We start from the raw sequence: 7,546 nt of genomic DNA, 5'->3' as shown, positions 1-7,546 counted from the left end.
AAATTTCATTTAAAAAGGTTGAAATCATGTCTGGATGTCTCAGACTTAATTGTAACCTTTTCTCTGTGATGAATTTCTAGACAGAACCAGATTTCACTGTGCAATCTGTTTTTTATACAGACGTTGAATCATTTTCCACCAATAGAGATGGATAAAACCTTTACTTTTGAACCCTTTTTGAATGTCTTTTGGTCACAGATGGTTTTGCAACATTGTTTGATGAAAAAAAAATGCTCACTTGGACCTTCCTGCCCAGGGACCAAAGTTGTAAATTAGCTATCTAGCTAACCATGGCCTGCGTCAGTTGTGTTGTGCATGGCACCTGTCAAATAAACAAACTTAATTAAGCAAAAACTCTCTTGTTAAGAAAATGCCTTTTGGTAATTAATGCACATTACAAGGACATGTTCAACTTTTATTAAGCTCTAACTTCATCATGAACTTCATCAAGAACTCCTAATGATGATAATGATCATATTAGTGTTGACCTGCACACACTGAAGATTTCTGTCAGCATGTAATGCCACAACTTTAATTGCTTCATATTAACAGCATGATGCCCTGAGACATCTATGCTGTGATTGAGACGACTCTTTTTATCAAAGACTGTGCTGCTCTGGAGAGGGCTACACCAAGACTTGAGGATCCAGAGGAGTATAAATCCTTCTTGATACTTTACAGACAAAAGCATTGTCTGAGAATAAAAGACTAATTACACAGACATGAGCATACCAATTAATTATAATCACAGAGCAAAGGGATTCAGCATGGTAACAGTGTCATGATACTTTGTTCACCCCAAAGATCTGAAGTTTAATAAATATATAATGTGCATTTTCAGGCCACTTGGCTGGCCTTCCTACTAAAACAAACTTCAATTACATTGCAGGTAGCTTACGTTGGTTGCCTGTACTTATCAATAATGAATGCAATGTGTTGCATATTTAGCTGGCTGGAATTAATTCACAGGATTCCCGAGAGTGATTGATGCAATATATTTCACTCTGATCAGCAAAGCCCCTGCGGCAGATGAGGTGAACTTTGTGAATAAAAAATGCTTCCACACTCTGAATGAGATGACTTATCACTGTATCAATGGAACCTGTCTCCAGTGTTTTTTTAATCCTGGGAAATTGATAGGCTTATATACAGTCATTCTATGGTATCTTTATTTGCAATCCACTTTCTCCGCAGAGGCTTTAAAGCAGCTATAATCAATGTTTATTACAAAAACAGCTCGCAGTGACACATTCACAGAGAGCTGACTCTGCTGTGCCCCTGATACTGTCAGATTACAGCATCTTTAAACATATCATTCAGTGTATTTTGCCCCCAACAGTTTTGTTTTTCCTCTTATAGCTCTGTACATTCATATTCAGCCACAGCAGGAAGCTGTTTTCAATAACAAAGCTCTCAAACCCCATTGTGTGCTAAATACCCAACACTAAACAACCAACAGAGTTAGCAGCTCTGCTGTGAGAGTAGAGCAACATTTAGCACTTTGACGGAGGTAAAAGGGTATAAGAGAAGTTAAAATGATCTGTTGGTGAGAAACACACCTTCAGAAAAGTGCTAATGTTTCTCTGTAGCTGGATGTGAAACTAGGCAACAGATTTTAAACACAAAGACATAAATATGTGAGAGTTGTGTCAACATTTGCTTCTGTGTGACCAAAACATCAGTGATTGTTATTTGCAAATGTTAAAAGAATTCTTATTTATCCAGATTTATCAAGCTTGAAATGAAAAGTGCCCTGAAATATGTCATAATTTAATACTTAAAGCTGGGGTTGGTAATCAGATTTAGATACACTTTTTGTTATACTGGTTAAAATGATCTTTATGTCCTGATGGCAATCATTACATTATGTGTTCTTAAAAAAGAGCGAAGAAAAGCTGCTATCTACAGCCGGAGTAAACCTGGGAAAACACCAACCAATCACCGTTTTTTGGCTCCCCAAATTTTAAACCATTCAAATCCCGTCTGCCCTCCTCCTGTGCCCCCGGCGTGCACTCCTCCGAGTCCCCGTCTCCTGCCTCTACTTCCCCTGACTCTATTTACTGCCCCTCTCGCTCGTCCTCGGGCCTGTCCCCTTATGACCTGATGAAGTGCTTTACTCAGGACTGTAGTCCGGATCAGAGTCTAAAAAGCTCTCACCAACAAGCAGAATAATTAATGACGTTCAGTAAGTCCTACAGAAAATATATATTTATTGTAGCGTCCGTCCAGACGCTGTAGTGATGACGAGCCAATAATCAATGTTTGAATGAATGAAAAACTTCTCCTCTCCTCTCTCCCACTGACACACTCTACACCTCTCCTGATGCCTTCACTGACTGTCAACACTGTAGGAATTAAGAACATCTACACTGAACACGTTTAACAAACAGTAGAGCTGTTACAGTATTATATGTGTTATAACTTTTCTCCTGATATCATGTCACCGGTACAACTGGATAATGCTAGCATGATAGTTGTGAGTACGAACAGCAGCCATGTTTGTTTGTGTTTTTAACTTTCACTATGAGAATGTTTTGGTGAGGACCGATCATATGGTCGAGAATCAGCGGCGCTCGTGCATGTGAGCGGGGGGGGGGGGGGGCGTCGTCGTTTTGGAGGAGGGGAGGGGGAGGAGGGGAGGGGTTAGACGGAGTCCTGAGGAAAAGCTACATTCAAATTCATGCTAGTTTTCCGAGACTACCAACCCTAGCTTTAATCCTTATAACATACCGCTATAAATACGTTTACATTAACAAGACATCATCATACTACTACTACTACTACTACTACTACTACTACTACTACTACTACTACTACTAATAATAATAATAATAATAATAATAATAATAATACAACTAGTCTGCTTTTAAAAACTTGAGTTTTTTGTTCTTGTGCTGGAAACAACAGATACAAAAATGCATGTTGAGTTCACTCGTTTAACATTGCTATAGTTTATAAATATGTGGTTCATAAAACACTATTAGATTTATACATTTAGAGAAAAAAATAGGATGTGGGTGGCCATTGTTACTTACCCTGTGATGTCAAGTAATTTGCTGTAAACTGACATTCTCTCATTCTCTGTCACTGCAGCACCTGTTCCTTTTTTACATTTAATCAAGAATTAAAAATAAAGACAATCGAAAACAATCTACCTTGTTCTTATATTCAAAGAAAAATAGATAGAAAATGTGCCCCACTGGTGACGACATCTTGCACAACTGTTTGTCATGCCCCATTCTTCTCCCCCAAACTGTCCCTATGTGAGTGTCGTGTGTCGAGCCTTTTCAAATAGGAGCAGTACAGACAGGGCTTAATTTGTGCTGTATCCTGCTGGGACAGGATCTGGCAACTCCCAGACTAGGACCAGCACCTACAGTATATGAGAGAACTTGTTTCTCACTATAAAAATCTAAATAAGTGTTCTGTTATATTGAATGTGATTTGTTCTGTTTTTTATTTACTAATTAAGTGACTGGCTAGTTTCCTGCATTTTAAAATGTATTTTTTTAAAAGAGGGAAAGAGCGAGAGGTCATATCTTGGTGGATCTTGTGTGGAGCACTTGCAAAGTGTGGCTTTGCACACATAACAAGACCTAAGTTGATGTTACTGGCTACAGTTTGATCAAGGACAACAAGAGGGAATAAAGTGAAATGTCAAAAATAAAATAAACGATAAATGATGAGTGTTTTTCTTTTTTAAACCAGTTGGTCACTTTGACCCTAAAGTCAAATTCAAAGTTGTTTTGGCTGAGGGTAGTGATACTGACAAAAATAACAATGGCAGCAGTACAGTAGCGGTTAACGTTGCCAGCAGCAGCAGCAGCAGCAGCAGCAGCAGCAGCAGCAGCAGCAGCAGCAGCAGCAGCAGCAGCAGCAGCAGCAGCAGCAGCAATGCTAGCACAGTGACACCAGTCACCAGAAAACATGACCGTGAAGAATGAGCAAAAGAGGGAACAGAGACCATGGGATGAGTTGTTTTTTGGACATATAAACACACAGGTAAATACTTATTGTTCAGTGCTGTGCAATCTAAGTAACTAATTAGAAGAGTGTTGAGTGTGATGTTGATTAATGAATCAGGCTAATAAATGGGAGAGTGCACACATAAAGGTAGAAGCGTTGTAGTTAATTGGTTGAATGCATTTGGTGTCTGACTATTGTTGCATATTCATATTGTAAGCCCTGCAGTGAGCAAGCAGTCATTTATGCTCAGGAATGGTCAAATTATTGTTGCATCAGCTGGGAAAGGTGAAATTGTTTGTGCTGAAAATGACCAAAATGGGCAAATGCGGTGCTGTCCATGGTGCTGAAGAAGTGCAGCATGACTCAGATAGAGAGATAATGGGAGGGAGATGTATACCGTAAACAACTGATTGTGTGTGTGTCTCTTAAGTTGATTTTGTGCAAGTATTGTGAATAATCCAGTGTCCCCAGGGCTCTGTGCATTTGTGTTGCATTTGCTGACTTTTTTGACATTGATAGCACTCTCTCTGCACTCCCGGGCATCAAATTTACAAATGAGACACTGGGTACAGATGGCATCTTTTTAGCTACTCCCTAACCTCCTAACTTATCCAATTGTTTTCAGTTTGACCCACATTGAGTGCAATTTCTTCATTATTGTCCTTTTCACTTGCACTGCCCTTGAGTTATAATTAAAAAGCAGCATAATATAGATATATTTTTAATAATTATTTTTTAAATAATGTAGATATCTACTGTTGTTTTACAACATACAAAATATACAAAATGTAATAATATTAATCCATTAAGTCAACCTGTCTTATAACGTGGGGTTCCATTGAATGTTTATGAAGCAGTGAAAAGCTCTTTAACAGCACACTTAAACCCATTCTTCATACTTTGTTTACACTGGCTGTCTTATGCATGTCACACTGTTATTATAGGTGTTACAATAGGTATTAACAGGACATTACTAACTAATCCAATAAAAAGCCTTGAATAACACAAAATGAACATGTGCTTTGGTTCTCTCTGTTTATTAGAAGGCTGCACAATGCAGCATCATTCCACGTCTGTGCACAGACGATATGTCATTTTTGTCTCCTTGAAATGCATTCATCACCAAGCTTTGCTACGTTTCTTTTTTTTTTTCCTTGAGGAAGCGGCTTGAAGCTGTCAGGGCCTGCGTGGTGATAACAACCTGGGGTGGAGAATGACACCTTGAGAGTGACAGATGAAAAGGAATCAAATTCTCCCCGGAGCCGACTGTATGGAACTGATACAGGCGCTCCCCCCATTTTCCTCCATTTCCCCCCACTTCCCTCCCCACAAACAGGCTGCTGCATTAACTTATTCAAATAGGAGGTCAAGCCTTAGTTGAGACACAAGACCTGTCCCAAAGAGCGGAGCGGGAAGAAGGAATAGAGTGAAAAAGAGTTGAGGAAAGAAAATTGAGTAATTGTGCTTGTGAATTAATGCCTTTTAATCTCTCCCTCAGCCATTTAATGATAATGAAAAAGTAAGAAAAGGGCAGACAGCGCCGAGAGTTTGCAAGCAGTGGATGTGCCTTTGCAAAAAGTCTGACTTATTGACCTGATATGAGGGCAACCAAACAGAGACTTCTTCTGACGAGAGCCCTTAAGAATCTTTGTTCAACGGATCCCTCCCCACTTGAGTCATGAAGTCAGAAATCGGAGCCCTAATCAAAGAGGTCGCGGGGGTCCATGCTGCTTGAACCCACGTTCATCTGATATTTAGTCCTGGCTGTTCAGGACACTCCTATTGAACTCTTTCTTCATCTTTGATTCTTCAGTTAAGTGAGAGCAAGTGCAGTGACAGGATATGGTGTGTTGATCTTCGGTGAAGCTCGCTGACATTACAGGAGAAGCATGCTTGAGTCCTTAAGGTTGAGCCCAAAGGAAAGGTGAAGGTTGGCTTAGAGCTCAGAGATTGTTCCCTCAGCCCGGTGCTTTCCTGTGAGCTCCACTCTCCCTCCTCTGTCTCTCACTCTCCCTCTTATTTCTTCTCTGAGCGGGTCTCATGCTGTGCTGCAGATTGAAGACACTGCGTTTGGAAATCAACTGCTTGGCTAGGTAATTTGGCTAATGGACTAATCTCGGCTAAACTTTTGTAAATGAGGGTTTTATGAGGTGACTCTGAGAAAGAAACATTTCGCCAATGTCATGGATGATAAACATGCAATTGAGCAATCACATCGAGATGAAGGCTGTACTGCAGCTGTACAAGAACGGAACTCCGCATCCTTATATCTCCCCATGGAAATAATGACGAGATCTGTTATATGGATATGCAATCTCAATTTGATTTTCAGACCTAGTAAATCACTGGAATTGTTTTAGTTCTGGTGAGGAAGGGCACTAAAAACTTCAAAAACTTTGTCGCTATATCTTCATGGTGAAGAACATTTATTTCTGGTTATAATAAATTCCATTACATTTTCCAACTAATCCTCTGAATAGGAAATTGCCAAAGAATGTGTCTAGTTTTTAATGAACTTGCTTAAAAGTTTGCTTTGGTGTGCTGACAGTAAAGTGGTTTGTCATGCATCTGTGTGAGTCTGTGTGGGTGCTCTTTCTTTTTTTTTTTTTACATGCATGCTTACTCCAGCTCATCCAGTGCCTTGCTCACTGGCACCGACCACTGGAAGAACATTTTGTACATCTGGATCCCTGCAGTGCAGCAACAACTAAAAAGGGGAGGTGGGCACTAAAATACCACATAAAGCACCTTGATTCATTAATCTGCCATTCTTTGCCTTGGAGACACTGAGAGCTTCATCATGTGGGAGCTCTACAAATGGCCCACATTTGCAGAAATGATATGATTAGATTTGCAAGAACTCAAACGTAAATAAAAATGCAAATCCACCCAGTGCAGACCTAATAACTTAAATGCTCCTGTTTAGCTTTAAGCTATATTTCATGTACATCTTAGTATCTTTTTTCTACTTACTGTCTTCCTCGTCTTTCTCACTTGTCTTTCTCTGGAAAGTAATGCAAGAAAAATCTCATTTGGACTTTTTAATGGCTTCCATCTACCAATCAGGGCCAGACAAGAGGGATGGGTGAGGCTTAGAAAAGCTCTCCATCTGGTTTTAATTCAAAATGGGAGCACGGCTGAATTTAATGGCACTGCCTTTGTGAGCTGTATTCTGTGCATCTGTATTTTTAGCATTGACTATTATGACACGACACAAAGCCTTCACATACAGGAACTCAATTTGTAGCCGCACTTTTATATTCTGTAACTCTTATTTTTGTCCTTCATCCCATAGCTCAGAAAGCAATTTCTGGCAACAGCACGAACTTTGAAGCCAACATGGCTGCTGAATGAACTGACAGACAGACAATATGTCGGTTCTGATTAGGACTAACCGGCGGTGTGATAGAGGAGGACGGGGCCAGCGAGGTCTGCCACGCCGTCTCCACTCATACTGCTTGAAGGAACTCCAAATTGTCTCACCCTGGAGGTCAAAAGCACTCTGGATGCAAAGCTCTCTCTGCACACACACACACACAAACACACGCCTTGTTTGCCTGCTGACTGTGGATATTGCAGA

The sequence above is a fragment of the Notolabrus celidotus genome, chromosome 3 (genome assembly GCF_009762535.1).
Source record: "Notolabrus celidotus isolate fNotCel1 chromosome 3, fNotCel1.pri, whole genome shotgun sequence".
Classification (NCBI taxonomy): Eukaryota; Metazoa; Chordata; class Actinopteri; order Labriformes; family Labridae; genus Notolabrus; species Notolabrus celidotus.
This window is presented reverse-complemented; position numbering follows the sequence as displayed.